The 15,897-nt window shown below is 40.7% G+C and overlaps 1 protein-coding gene across 7 annotated transcripts in view; it reads right to left on the bottom strand.

Moving 5' to 3' along the window:
• Window positions 1-15,897, bottom strand: part of LOC113970728 (bifunctional heparan sulfate N-deacetylase/N-sulfotransferase 3) — a 136,497-nt gene that overhangs the window by 83,793 nt on the left and 36,807 nt on the right. The window contains exon 1 of one of the 7 annotated variants that reach the window (XM_027689947.1): window positions 12,534-12,602. The exons of the other annotated variants lie outside the window; for them this stretch is intronic. The gene's annotated coding sequence lies outside the window, so the exon portion shown is untranslated. Of the gene's footprint in view, window positions 1-12,533; window positions 12,603-15,897 lie in introns of those variants that run through there. 7 annotated transcript variants of the gene reach the window in all.

Genomic DNA, 15,897 nt, shown 5'->3' with positions numbered 1-15,897 from the left:
AGGTCCTCACTTGAACAAGGTTTCTCTTTCGGTCCCTCTGGGTAAGATGAGGGTATAAACAGCCAGGCACATTCCTCTGTCCTACACAGGAGGCTTCCCATCTGTCTGCAAACAAGGGCTCATTTTTATAGCTTTGGACATATCCTAGGGAACAGAAAGTACCACTGCCAATTTCTGCCCCAGGAAGTATTCTGTTTGATTTTAATTATATTTCTAGAGCTTTTTAGGACTACAGCATTTCTAATTATTAGTGCAAACTGAAAGTATCAGAAAGGGATGTCCCCTTGGCATCCCAAGTGCAGCAAAAGAGCTGAGTTAATCACATTGTTCCTCATCCCACAGAAATCTCAGGGCGTGGATTAGTGCCAAAGAAAGGATAACAGACTTTACAAACCTCTCATGGGCACTGGGACACCAAGAGTGACACTGGAAAAAGGGACCTCAGGAGATGCTTTACTGGAGATCCCACCACAGCATTTCTGCCACAGGAGAGAAACACGTTCTGACTGGAGACACCACCAAGGTCCTGCAGAAACCTGGTGAAAGCCCTCTAGACTCCCTGAATCCCTCATTTCTGCATAGAAAAAAATCCTGAAACACTGGATAGTGAATACATTGCTGAGAGTATGTGTTCCTCTTGTGTGTTAATGCACAGCGGGTGAGAATGGGGAGAAACCATTTCTGTAGTTACCCAGGTATCCACCACTCACCTCCTCACTGCTCCATTCCCTGGGTTAGTGCCTGCAGAGGATCCCACTTTTGTATCCCTGTACTGAAAACAGTAGCAGAACTTACCAACAAACAAACTGAGAGACTGTTGAAATAATATAGCAAATATTAATTCTTTCTAAGAATAACTGCCAACTACAAGAAAGGCTTTTAGCTCTTTTTTTAGGTACAAAGCCAAGAAAAAATTTCACTCAAAACCAATTAAAATTCCCTAAACCTTAAAAAATAATGGATTTAGTTAATATGCAAAATTCTCTTTGGTGCTGTACAAGTAATCAGGATATGGAGAAACAAGACAGAAGAGTTTATGTCATGAATCAAGATAGAGAATTTCACCACAAAAGCACAGCTATTCCAGGGACTGACTTCTGAAAACAAAGTTATGGAGAAAAATCTAAAAAAAAGCTCCATGGCAATACTAAATATTAAGGATAGCCACAACTTGTGTCAAGGAAACAACTTCAAACACCATCGCAGAAGCATGTGGAAGAATTAGGTGAGAAAAGAATCAGGTATGTCAATGTCAAAACCTGTCTTGGAAGAAGTAATTAATCACTCTTTGCCCCCAGATTTACTCCAAATGCTCCTTGCTGAATTACCCTGCTCTCCTGCACCTTCATCCCACTGCACAGAGGGCAGGGGAGAGGCCGAAGGGGTTAATTACACACCAAATGGGGCTTCCATCTCTTGACTCTTCTCTGTGTGACAGTGTAAAGGAAAACTGTTTCTCCTCATCAATTCTACACAGCTTACACTGCTTCTTTGAGTTACTGATGGTGGAACTAAGCTGCACCCAAAACAGATGGTTTCGTGCAGGTGATACTGCAGACTAGATTTGAAGACGTATGTTTTGGAAGTCTGGAAAAATACACTGTTGCATCTAAAAGTTTTACAAATGCTGAATATGGGCAGTGCAGCACCCTTCATTTGAAGTCTGGTGTGCGGACTAAGTTCACTGGAAGCCCATAGAAACAGCACAAATTATTCTTTTTATGTTTGCTGAAACGTGACACTGTTTGATAGTGACAGTGCCCAGGTGCTCTGTGCGCCCGTGAGGGGATGGATATGGGAGAGGCCATGAACAGACTCAGCCACCAGAGGCAGGTTAAAAGCCCAGTTATTTTTGTAGCCACTGCTACCCAGAGCTATCATTACAGCTTCTCTCCTCTTTGGAAACCAACCTAAATAAAATATCACAAGACAGTAATGTAACTTTCCCAGCTACTGTCTGCTTTAAACAACAAGAAGTCACAGGGAAGGCAGGTCCCTGACGGCCGTGCACAGAGGCCTCACCAGCCCTTTTGCTTGGGAACTATTTTCTCAGCACTGTTATTTTCTCATATGTCTAAAAATCAGTCTTCCAAGACATTGTGCATGCTCTGGCCATAACCTGACTTCACTTCAGGATACGTGAGCGCTGTCCTTTCCCTTTCCCTGTGCCAAGACTCTGGAAGATAATTAGGCAAGAGAGAGAGAAAAGAACTGCAGCAGACTGTGCCCAGGCCCCTGCTGTGCACAGACGGGCCCTGAGGACACCACAGGTCCTACCTGTAGACATAGTCACACCTTATCTCACACAAGTTACCTTCTCTGTGGGCCTGCTCATTGCTGGCTTGATCTTATCCCTATTTAATCCACATTAATTAGATTAATTGATTTTCTAAAATCAGTGAGCAAGTGCGCATGTGGTTCTTCTCTTGGCACAGGCACGCTGTCAATGCATTCCAGAGCCCTGCTGGAATGAAAGAGCCAGTTTTTCTATGGGACCTTAATTAGACTGTTCTGTAATCAAACACGGGATCACTGGAACGCACAAAGGACTTTTTCCCCAAATAGATTCTTTTGCTAATTCCAGTTGTCTGTTCACCCAACTAATTACACACAGGACAGCCAATGTGTTACTATCCTGCTGCTTGAGCACTGTAAATTGTCTGGATACAGCAATAATAAATATGAGTCCAGAGTTTAAACTTGGCTCACTTGGTTATTTTCTCTGAAATACTGTTTTAGACCAAGCTGCTGAAATCTCTCTCAGTGGCTCCTCTAAACTGGGTGATGTTGGAGCACTTTAGCTCTGCAACATGTCAAGGAGATTCCTGTTACTCCAGATGTTCAGTGTCTGCCTGAGCTCCAGGCAGATCTATTCCCAGGCTCTTACACCCGCCAATGCTCTGTCACTGCTTTCAATATCATAAATACATGTATGAACTACAGAGATCCACTTAAAATAGCCCACTGCAGGCAACATATTAAATTCACAATGAGCTATTCATTATAGAGGACGTTCACGGGCAAAACTGGCTCAGTTCTCCTCCTGAATTTTCAGCTACTTTTTTCAGCTCCTTTCTCAATTGTACATTTTTGACAGGTTTTTATCCCACATTTATTTAATTTTTGGTCTCTTTCTTCTTCCTGGCCAAGACCTTGTACCCCAAGATATCTTGAGAAGACACGGCTCCAGACATGTTCCCTCCTCTCTGCTGCACTGGAGACCTGTTCCTGAAGGGAAAGGACCTGAGCACGTGCACTTGGGTTACAATCTCTGACTCTGGATTGCAAAATGCCTTATACCTCTACACAAATATGTACATTTCATTAGTTCTACTTGTTTAATAATTAATCAGCCCACAACCCAGCCAGGAATGTTGGGTAATTCACTTCTGGAAGAACTAAGTTAATGCCTGAGAAATTAAATTAAAATCATAAAAATTCTATGGCGGTTCACCGTTCAGATATATGTAGCTACAAATACAAGAAAAATGAGGAGAAATCTGAAGTTCTTACTGCTTTTAACTCATCTACCTGACAGATGGGTCCTGTACTTTTATATCAACAAAGATAATTTAATTTTATAGGCAGAAAACTAGAAATACAGGTTACATTGTACCTGTAATTGAGCTGATTTATAATTAAGATTGAAAACTTTGTTGCTGCATTCCTCATGTTTTGTTGTTTTAATGATACAACCATAAAAAGCATTTTTACTTTGAAAGCACTTACATAAATATGTCATCTACTCAGAAGACCTGTTTTCCCTGAGCATTCTGACATGCCTTTGCAATTTTAATGATTAAAATAGGTCGGTCCTCTGTGCTTTTTATTGCTGATGCCATCAGAAAGGCAGAACATGAGTAGAACCCTCCTTATCGTGATCCACAGAGTAATTTACTAAATTAAGGAAGCTTTTCCATCTCAAGTAACTTAATGCAATTAAACACACCCCCCACATTTATTTTTGCAAAAAAAAAGAAAGAAGGTTTTAGAAATCAGACGTGTATTTCTTTGTTAATCAATGGGAATTTCCAAGAATGTGGAGGAAAAAGTGGTTTGGGTCAGTAATTGAAATGAAATGAATTTTAAAATAAGGTCAATATATCAGCAAGCAGAGAGCTGATGGACACCAGTGGGTGCATCCTCGTGCACAACAAGAGCTCTGGGAAAAGGGGCACAAGTGAAGATTTCTGGCTTTGTTCCTGGATTGTAGCAGGAAAGGAACACTAAGAACCCAGACAGGCCAGAGACAGAATGGCCATGTAAGCTGGAGAATGGCTAATTGGCAGGGCAATCAGTTGGGTAATTAGGAGCCTGGCTGTGCAGATCCTTATTCACGTGTCGTCAGATAAATCTCTGCCTTAACACGTGTGTAACCTGGTCTGCCTTGAAGCTGAAAGGAGTGAAATCAATTCCAAATCAGAAGGAAAGCTCCTCCACTTAAAAACTGTAAAGCAGTATTTATAAACAGTAGGAAAACATACCAGGTATAAACAGTAAGAAAAATACTCTTTTTGTCTTTGTTTATCAGTTTAGGGAGATAAACTCGTGCTGGTCTGCTACTGGTTGGTAAGAAATAGTGGTATGCTACTTATTAGCTGAGTTGACAAGGAAACAATTAGCAAGTGCCATGGAAAAATAAAAACAACATAAAATTCAGCTCTCAGTATCTGGGAAAGTTTTTGATTTGTGACAAAGAAAATACTGACAAATCCTTGCTGAGAACCAGCAATTTTTACCAGAGACTTGATTTTGCTGGTGCCATCAATTTTTCACACCCCTTCAACTAAAGCTAAACATGAGGGGATTCTGTTTCTGACTTGAGGAGGAGCTAATAATCCACAGATCACAGCCACATCACAGCCAAGCCAGTGCTTGTTCCTTCTGGACAACATAACAAAGGGAATTGGACGTGAACTTGTTATTATGCTACAAAAGACGTGGCCTCCATTCCCCATTCCCCCTGAGCTGTCTGTGGCAGCCTAAGTTATCTTAAGCAAGGGACTGGCTGGATGTCTGAGCAACACCAGATAATGAGGTCTGGACGAACCAAGTGGCACCAAAAAAAAAAGAAGCTGCAAGAGCAGTGGACTGAGTGAACACATCCATCATCCGTATTTCCTTTCCCTACAACTCCACATAAATTTTAGGAAAAGGCCCATGGGTTTGATACAGGGACTGAGATACTGGTGCAGGTAACACATGGCACTTGTCATTCCAGAGGGAAAGTGGGTGCAGTCATCCAACAGAAATGAATTGTACCCCAGAGTTCTCAACCATCAGCCCGAAGAGAGGAGCGACACTTGACAGGGCTGCATGCAGGAAACTGCAGTTCCACAGCTGATGGAGCTTCTCCCTCCACTCTGATTTGGTGTGTTAAGTGTGTGTGGCCACACAAACTGTGGCTGCTTTAGATCCCTGTGCATGAAGCCATGTCAGCACTGAGAATACTGGTAAACACTCAGAAATGAACCCTGGCACAGACACCATTTACAGGTCCAAAGCCTTTTCATCAGCATTACCTTTTTTATTTATTTTAATACATCAGGATTGCTGTAGGCTTTCCCTTAAGCTTTGACTGACATTTTGGCAGCCTTTCTCCACAAAATGAATCTACAGAGACCAACAAAACAGTCTGATAAACTTTTTCCTTAGCAAACATAAAACAAACCTGTACAACTTATTCTGCTCCCAGATATACTTTTTAAAAGCTCACTGTGTCTCTTCTGGGGAAAGAAAGAGATAAAATAAAAGATACAGAGAAAAAAAAAGAAAAAGAAAGTAAAAAAAAAAAAAAAAGAAAAATCTAATGGCCTAGATACCAGTTTTATTTTCAAAGATATCTTTTGTCAGTGAAGTAACATAAACTATTTTTTCCCACACGAATCTTTGTTGCTGGGGTTGTACATAATGCAGATAATGGAGTTTACCAAAATCAGTTCTTACTTACTTACCAAAAGTGGCAAGCTAATAGCGGAGAAGGAAAGCATGACAGATGCCAATAAAATTTGGTTTTATCCTAAAATGCAAGTCACTGGCACAATTTCCACTCAAGTGGAATTTAGGGCCACGCTGTGACATGAGACATGGACTGTGAGAACCCAGAGGAAGCACAGAGGAACCGGGGGCTGCTGAAAGAACAATATATTATTTTAAAGAGTTAGGCACACCAAAATATATGCTAATAAGACCTCACCTGGGTTTTCCATTATTTTATCATACCCAAATTAAATAATTGCTTCAGTCAGTAATCAACTAGCTACTTATTCTACCTTCCCATGTTTCGAAGGCCTCAGCCTATTTAATGATCATCACAAAAGAGCAGTTAGAGATTTTGGTGTTCAAATAAATGATATCAGTGAGGACACTTTGACTGCCCATTGCTTGTTACTGCCTCATCCCATGCTCCAGAGGTTGTATGGCTCAGAGGGAAAGGTAAGCCCTATGGAAAAGCTCACAGAAAATCCCAGACTATCATCACCTTGAAATCTCTACTTCATAGAAAAGAAATAACAAGAAAAAGTATTTTCATCTGCAAGACTGGCAAAAAGAAATCCAGCTTTTCAATCCTGATGCAGTCTCTTTCTGCAGCCCTTATTTTAGAAGCTGGGTTAGTTTGTACCAGGCATGCTTCCTAAAGAGCACAAGGAAATCATCACACTCCAGACTGTGGAGATAAAAGGAAATTCCCTCAAACTTTGACCCAGGGCTTATAAATTTCTCTCTCCCCAGTGCAAGCTTGAAGCAGCTTGAAATCAGATGTGCTCATTAGAGACCAGTTTCCTAAGACAAGAACACAAGGAAACCACCTCAAAAAACCTGCGAGCTGAAGTATTTCTTTGGCCTTTGGAAGAGCTTTTCCCAGGGAGGATGTTTTTTTAGCAGACGGAATTCCAAGATTTAGTCTGTGCCTTTCTAAAAGCAGCCTATCTATCAAAATCACAAAGTTAATGAAAGGAAAAATGGCTAATTATTGTTATTCCTACAACAGTAATAGCAAGACAAATTAAATCTGTTGGCTTCGCTGCATTAGAAAGCCCACATAGAAGGTGGCTCACCACACCTTCCAGGATTTACAGCATTGCAGAACGAGCACGAGAAACCTTTGACTTGATTTTTGCTTTTTTTTCCCAGGAAAGTACCACACATCCCAAATGATCAGCCATGGCAACTACACTCCACAGCATAGAACAACAACAGCAACAGCATCTTTCCTTACACACAATGTGTCCATTAATAGCAGAGCCCTTGGGGACCACAGGCAGCAGCCCCTGGTGGGGCCCAGGCACTGCTGGCAGCTCTGGCACTGCCTGTCCGGGAACACAGCAGGCTTGGAAGCACCTTCCATGATCTGCCCAGAGCATCCTGAGTAATTAAGTGACTAAATCTTCTCCAGTTTCAGGGGAAATGACCAAAATTGGTGCCAGCTCTAATGGATTCAAAGAATTTATCCCTGAGCTTTAAAATACTTAGAAATGAAAATTAATGAGAATGTCATTGACGTATTGATATCTGAGGAATAGGAATTCTCTTTACCTCATTCCTTTGCTCTCATATATACATGAAGTGGTAGTAGCCTACAAATGGAGAGTAGTTTGGCAATCTGCAAGGCACAGCTATAAACTTCCCAGAGACAGCAGAAAATAACATGATGAACAGCATGGTGCAGAAAAGCAGATTTTTTAAATTTTAGATTAAAATCATTATTAATAATTACAGGGCTTTTGTGCAAACGAGGTTAGCAAAACCTGATGTTGTGTGAAGCCAATGTTTGCAAAAAATAACCACAAAAGATGGAACTTAAGTACTAGAACTGCAGTGTGCAGAAAAACATTCCGTGGCAGAAACACATATTTATTGCACATTACAGACTCACTGCTCGAGTGCATCACTGTTGCAGAGGTTATTGCAAAAGTCTGTTTAAGAGGAAACAGAAATTAATGGGGAACCACCTGGTACACAGAGCAGGTGTTTCACACCTGAGGACATCACAAAAAGTCAGGTGACAGACACAACCCTTACTGAAAATGCAGGAGCCAAAGCACAGAAAACAAAATCTGGACAAAATCTGTCCAAAGACAAAAATTAGCAATGACACCAAGGAGTTCAAGCTCAAGAACAAAAGCAAAAGGTCTGGAATTCAGGAGTGACTTGCTTGTCCCAGAAGGACAGACAGACTGGTTTTCTCTATTTTATGGCCCTATATAAATGGGAAGCTGTCACTCAGAATGAGTACAACAGTACTCAACCCATCTTTGCAAGTGCTCACCATTAATTGACATAAACCTTCTGTGATATTAATAGACCGAGATTCTTCTGGTATCAGAGGATATTTATATTGGATTTACATTGTGAAAGTGGCCTTTGTGATCTATAAATCTTTCCTCTATTTGATCTCCTCCAGGGAAGCCTGTATCCCCTATGTACTTTTATTTATCAAAGCAAGGGTGAGTTGTCTACAATGGATAATTACAGAATAACATGGTCACGGGGTGTTCAGGTGTTCCTTTTAACTGAGGTAAAGGCTTCCATTAATGTAGAGATCCCAATGTTATTGGAACAGCCTGTCCTTTCATGTGACACTTGGCTAAAGTCACAAGTATGTAGGAAATGTCTCTACTTCAGGAATGATTTCGAGAACTCAGGCACAGATAAAAGATTAGACAGCTAAAGGATGTAAATTTTTATTCTCATTTTATCTTTGAAGTTTTAATTCAACAGCAAAAAATCTGTCAAGTAGGAGTAAAAGCTTTTCTCCCCTATTTTTCCTGGCTTGACTTTTCTGTGTATCAACATTTCAGAAAAACAAAGTAAACAGGGGAGACAAAAAGAGGCTGCTCATGATTTCTTCAAAGTGTAGTTAGTACCCACAGCTCTTTGTGTGATGATTTTCCTTTGAGAATTTAGGACAGGAGGCACTGAAAGGATTTTATAAACATCAGTCCATTTAAATTCAACCCCAGGGAGATTGGGAAGCACTGTCCCCCCTCAGCAGATGGAGATCACTGAAAAAGAGGCCAAATGATTTGCCCACAGATATACAAGTTAGCAGGCTGAAAGTCTGGGGATGTTTGGAAAGCAGGACATGAAATAAACATAAAAGAGAGGGGGAAAAAAAGAAGTGATAGACTAATTTCCAGAAAAAAAGATTTTTGTCAGATTAATGGTATCTCCTGGATAAACACAGAAACCACATTAACGGAAAACTTCACCAAAACTGGATAAAATGCACATAATTTAATTTTTCTAATAAATTATGGTGCCATTGATTTTCTTTCATGTTCTAAAGTGCTTTTCCATCATCTATTATAGAATTAATTTAAGATTTATTCACTGCTAAAATATGCAGGAAGTCCTTAAAAAAAAAAAAAAGAAAAGAGAAAGCTTGGGAGTTCTTCAGAAAGAAGTTTATCTTTGTATCAATATTATCATTACTTTTAAACTGACAATCTGAAATGATTCCTATATATGACAAGCTGGAATTCCACTCAAACCAGACAAAACAGCAAGAGTTTTTAGTGTATTTTTTATGTCCTTTTCACCTTTGAAAACACAGTGCTTTCCCCTCATCCTTTTCAGTTTTGAATGACAGTGGTCCACTTTGTTTCAGATAAAGATGTTTGTGTGACCCAAACACAAAGCAGAAGCACTTTGATTTAAGAAGAGTCAGCCCAGGCTGCAGTGAGGGAATCTTGTTATCCCTCCCTTCACGTGGGTGCAGGAAGTTTCTCCCTCCATTTCTTTCCCCTTTTATTTAGATCCTGTGAAGGCAGGTGGAATTCATTGTTCCCATCCTGAAATTCCTTTTGTTGGTGCAGAATATATGTCCTTATAAGAGAGGCTGTGGAGGCCCATCCCTGGAAACATTCAAGGTCAGGTTGGATGGGGCTCTGATGCAGCTGAAGATGTCCCTGCTCCTTGCAGGGGGGGCAGGACTAGATGACCTAAAAGGTCCCATCCAACCCAAACCATTCTGTGACTCTGTGATAAAATGTGATGCCCAAATACTACAGACTTATGAACAAACCAAAGTGAACAAACATCCAGTGCTCTTCTAACATTTCCTGGAGTTTAAGTATCCCCAGGACCAAGACACTAAAAAGCTACCGCAGAGATGGAGGACACTCAAGGTGAGGCCACAAAAAGGGTCCCCCTTCTAGGGTTAAAGCCCTCAACTGTGTGAACAATGTTAAACCATTTAGTTGTGTCCTGATACTATAATACAACTTCTACACATTGTTGAAGCAGAACAGCAACAGGCAAGACACCATGGAATCTTCCAAGTCAAAATAAACACGACGTGACAGACTTTAAAATCAGCAGTTATTAAATAAAAAAAGGCAAGGATGTAGTAAATGTTTGTTGTCTTACGCTGCATCTCCTAAGGGACCTTTATTCATTTGGTTTTTAAAAATACCATCAGCAGATATTTGTAGAAAAAGATAAGGCTGTCTACCACCTACCAGCTTCCAATTCCAAATGAGTAAAATAAATCCTCCTGCCTAAAAGCAAAGCTGAGTGTGTTTAAGTCACAGCTCTGTGAGAGATATTATCTGCATTAAAAAAAGAGAGTGGGATTCCACCTTACTATGATGGTTCCTTCCAGTTACCTCAACTAGGAAGGACTAAGCTTCAAGTGGAATTTGTGGCAGTAAAAGGGAATAATTTACTTCAAGTCAGTATTTGTAAAAGCACATCTGGAGGAAGGCAGGGTCATTCCCATTGTGGGAGGAAGTTACGTGCAGTTTCATGCTCACTGTTCCATTTCAAATTCTGAAGGGCTGCTGTTTCTGCCAAAGCACACAGCACTCCACGCCAACAACTGGTAGGAAAACACAGCGTGTTGGGGGAGCAAGGCCACTGACTGTGCAACATGGGAATATAGTTCCATGAGTGGAAGAGAGTCAGCTATGGCCTAGAAATGTATCTTTTGATCATAAAGTCATCCATGTGATGCAACAAAATATCATTAAAACCATTATTTGCACCTGCAGTTTATTACTTTTAAATTTAGATTTTCATCAGTTTTGAAAAGAGAGGATTGACCTGATGCAAAATTTAGTGTTTATATTGTCTCATGACTTCTACAAAGGCCTCATTTTCCCTGCATTCCCTGTAACATCTGTTCTGAACATGTGGAAGCTGGAGTAGTAAAAACTGTATCCAGCTATGTAGTGCAGCAGATGAGGAGAATCTTCATCAAGAAGATTCAAACTGCAAAGAAGAACAAAACATTTCTGGAAGCTTCTGGCCCTTTCATACCAATCTACATTGTGAACACTTAGCAGGTTCTAGCTTAAGAAATGCTATACATTGGCAGGTGTTGGGGTAAAGATGGCAGGACTCGATCTTCAAGCTAAAGAGTAATGGCTGATGTGTTCCTCAGTAACTGCTAATGGTCTGGGGTATTCCAGGCAGGCCAAATTACTGACTTGATATAACATTTCTTGCTTAATGAATGGCCAAGATTTAAGTGACTGGCAGTTTAACATCTCTCATTTCCATCAGAGACTGTGAAGGGGAAGAAATAATTCTGGCTTGTAATGTGAAAGCTGCCACAGAGCTGTCAGACGTTTCATTTCAGCTAATCCTCCCTAGGAAGTGCAGCGTTGTGTGAGCTCTGAATTCCTGGGAGTTTATCGATCTCTGCCACATAAACAAGTGACAGCAGCCCTGCAGCATCGTCACCAGAAAGAAAAATGGCAGTTTCTGGGATCCAGATGCGGGTGGGTGGGTGTGTTTGTCTAAACCGGACGAGCACAAGATGCCGAAGGTGCCTCGGCAGATCCAAAATGCAGCTGCTGCTGGGATGTGACTTCTTACCTCAGCCTCTCACCAACTGGGACAATCTCATGGAAGAGCTGTTTGTAAGTGCCAGTTTCTGTATAATGAGTGCAGGTCACCTGGTGATGAAGGAGCCCACGCCATTTGTTTTACCTGCGCTCAACAACACAGTGCTAATTGAGTAGAGCTAATCCAGCACAAGGTACCTGGACACCCACATGTGGAAGCAGCAGCTTCCTGAATATTTAAATGGACACTGTCGAGGCAGCCACAAATACTGTATCACATTAGCATGACTAACACAGTTTGCTAGCTGGAATTACAGAAAAGAGCCCTCATTGCAGAGTATAATACTTTCTGTAGCCTATTAGCACTTATTTAGCATCTCCTGCCTGCCCTCATTCCTGGAAATGCTGCTCATTTATCAGCAGGTCTGTGCAGCCCAGCCACTGAGCAGCCAGGCCAGCCCAGCGCTGCTGCCATCCATCATGCAGCCCATTAGCCAGGCACATTTCCTTCCCGGGGTTTCCAATGAGCTGCACCAATTTGTTACCCGGCTCAGCGGTGGCAGTGAAAGGTATATGGAGCAGCCCCTCGCCGAATAGATGGAGCTCAATTACAAGCAGCACGGTACGATTACACAAATATGGGGGATAATTAACTGCTTGGAAAACCTGCCTTCAGACATGAGCTGTTCTCCCAGGGCAAGAGCAGAGCGTAAGCAGATGGGCAATAAAATATATACATACGTATCTCAGGTATAATTGCACACTTCCAGTTAGGATGGGATGGATTTCTTTGACTGAACTGAGTCTAAACCCCGCTACTTCCCACTGAAAACAGAGCAAAAATCTACTTGTCAGTGTGGTGTTGCTAACTCAAAGCTGCTTTGAAGAGCAGTCCATGACATAACTGTTGAAAGACCTCTCTCTCTGTGGACACAACTGCAAAACTGTTGCTTCTATTATTTCCTCAATTCTCAAGGCTGCTGCAGGAACACTTTACCAAGAACCAAGAAAACTGCTTTTTTAGACACTATTTTATTTACTTCCTTATATCACTAAAAAAAAGGGAGTTCTTTCTCTCAAATTATCTCTTTGAACTATGTTCTGCAAGATGTTTTTCATGATATTTGACTTCATTAGCTACTTTTCCAAGGTAAAAGATTTCTCCTTCTACTTCTTGAACTTTTTCTGGTTGGTTGTTTTCATGATGTCGCAATTTTTGTCTGTAAAATTCGTTTTCAAGTGAGCTCAGTTCAATCTGGGAAGCACAGCTGGCTCACAGGGGTGACATTCTTTTTGATGGCTTCATATCCAGCTACTCTTGTTGTCTGCAAATGCCTTTTGACCTGTAGTGTTTAGACTGTTTCCTGCTTTCATCTCCACTAGATTTCTGTTGACTTTTTCAAATATGTTCTATCATTATGCAGAGGAATTTGCCATGAATCACTTTTCCCCACTCTTGCTCAGTGAGTAGCTTCTATTTTCCCAACAATTGCGAGTTACAGTAAGACAGACTTGAAATTATTTTTTCCCTGCTAATGGCTACATCTTAGCAGATGGATTAAGAAACGTGGACAGCAGAATTTACTCTATTTCTAATGCAAACTGCTAAGAGGCATAAAAGATACTTCTTGTATTCCCCTCAGAGAAGAAAAGGAAGGTAATTTATAAAAGATATCCACATTTCCATAAGATTAAGACTATACAATAAGAAAAAGCTGGGATACTACGATGGAGTAGGTGCATGTCCTGTCACACCTGAAAGGTGCTGCTCTGTTTTTCACACCCTGGGAATGCAGAGAAGGTTCAACACCCCTGTGCCAATCCCCCCTGTGATTTGAGTCTCAGCACTTCACCTGCCCTGCAGGGGGGGAAACTCTGACAGGAAATAAATATTACTGAAGGAAGGTTTTTCTCTAGGGCACAAACTTCTCTACCAGACAGGTAACGGCACAGGGGGGTGTAAGCAGAGACCGGAATTCTGTTTCAGTGAAAATGAGTTGTGTGTTATTTGATATAGACTAGAAATAAATAAAAGCAAAGAGATTTTACTGCCATGGGCTCAATGCCCTACTTGGCTACGTTTTTACTTTTGGCAGCAGTGAAGGCCAAGGTGAGGGGTCTGAATATTACCTATGCTTGGCAGGGAGGGCTACCTGCATCACCTAATGATGTGTGCTGTGCACTTAATGAGCCATGGCTCAGTTTTGTCTGTTCTGGAGAGGAAAAAAATTAACTTCGAGGAGAGCATTTGTCATGAGGGAATGAGTGGTTCTCATGCTTACTCTTGTAAATACATATATCCATATGCAATCTAAATTTTTTTCTTTTTTGATAAGCAGAGTATTAATAAGACAGAGCATTATGTTCATGTATTAAACATTTTTTTATAACACATGCTGCCTTTGAAGTTACACAAAGGTGATTTGTGACATAATTAATGAACTTTGCCTTAGGTGTGTTAAAAAATGTATAAGTAGTCTAAGGTACTACCTGTTTCCTCATCACAGCAGCTAAGTTGCATTTACCAGGAAGAAAAGTAGAACTGCCTTGTAATTATAATTATAATTCTCAGGTCACTGATTCTTAAAAATATTGTAGAATTTGCCTTACCTGATTTACCCCTTTGGTAACACCTCTCACTGCTTAGTCCACAAGCAGAGCCCAGAACTGGCTTTGAGGAGAACAGGTTTGTTGGCCACCACCAGCCAATGCAAAACAGTGTCCCAAAGGGAAAGGAATCAGCCAGGCTCAAACACCCCCAGGAACTCAGCCAGTTGTTTCCTGGGCAAATCAAAGGCTCAGCTCATTACAGTTCATGTCCACACAGCCCCTCTGAAATTCTCCTTGTCTCAGATGCAGTTTGTTGTGCGAGACTTTATCACTTGCCTTTTCAAATTTAGTAAATACAAACCTGGTACTGGGCTCAGCGCCTCAAAGACACAAAGTTTTGTCCTCAGTGTGAAGTACCATTAAGACCTTAAAAATGCAATGATTTATTGTTCAAATTATGGCAGTTAAATGTGTTACTGAATTGAGGCAAAAAAAGGAGATGGAAACCCTTACTGGACTACAAATTTCATTCCATTACTTGAATTTTCTGGTTCATTAGGACATCAAAGCACCCCATCTAACTGAACACAGGGTTTCTTGGAAAACTTTCCCATATGGTTGAAGAAACCAGGGGAACCCAGAACTGCATTCAACACCTCTAAATGTACAATTTAGGTGATTTTCTGTCAATTTTAATCATCAGAAGTACTTGAGTAAAGCAGAAATGCATATTTTGGCAGATTGTTTCCAAGGAATTCTTGCTAATTGTTTGCTATATCTACAAACACATATTTGCATTATATTTGCTAATATAAATTATTATGATAGCAAGTCTTTTTCCTTTTAAAAGAGAAATGAGGACTCGTTCCCAGCTTTTCTCTACCTACTTATTTAAGCAGAAGATTAACAAAATCTCATTCATATGCCAATTAGCATATATTTAGCAGAGGCAATTTTACACAGCTCACAGCTTGTGTCCAAAGATCAATCTTCACTTGTTTTGGAAAGAATGCCAACCAGCCTCAGTAATTTAAGTTGTCCTAATAATACCCAGATTTCTTCCATTTTACTGGGCTCACAGAGCATTGCTGATGGTCTTTGTTACTATAATAGCCTTTCAGAAAAAAAAGCAATTTTTTTTCTGGGCTCTACAGCAGCAGTTTCAGGTATTAATTGCTACCATGATCAAGTTGCCGTGTTTTAGGAGAATTACCACCTCCTAGAACTGATCCTCCAGCACTGAATGTATGCAAAATTCATAATGAGAACCAAAAACCCAAACAAACACAGAACTGTCTTGCCTCAGGCTATGCATTTTACTTCACCAAGGTGCAAAATTCAGCAAAACATGGATCCAGTCCCTCAAGGAGCGATGACACAATTGTATTTGCATGAAAGACTACACAAAGAAAACAAAGCCAGTTGACATCTCAGCCACATCTAAACCCAAATGTTAAACAGCACAACCAGGTTTTCCTCCACTTTGATTCACTGAAGCTTTAATCTATTCTTATTTTCTGGTCTGCCTTACTCCACACAAAGCACCACATTCCCC

This window comes from Neopelma chrysocephalum, unplaced genomic scaffold, assembly GCF_003984885.1.
Source record: "Neopelma chrysocephalum unplaced genomic scaffold, ASM398488v2 Primary Assembly neopelma1_78, whole genome shotgun sequence".
NCBI lineage: Eukaryota > Metazoa > Chordata > Aves > Passeriformes > Pipridae > Neopelma > Neopelma chrysocephalum.
Note: the sequence above shows the minus strand (reverse complement) of the source record. Positions and strands in the feature narration are given on the sequence as shown.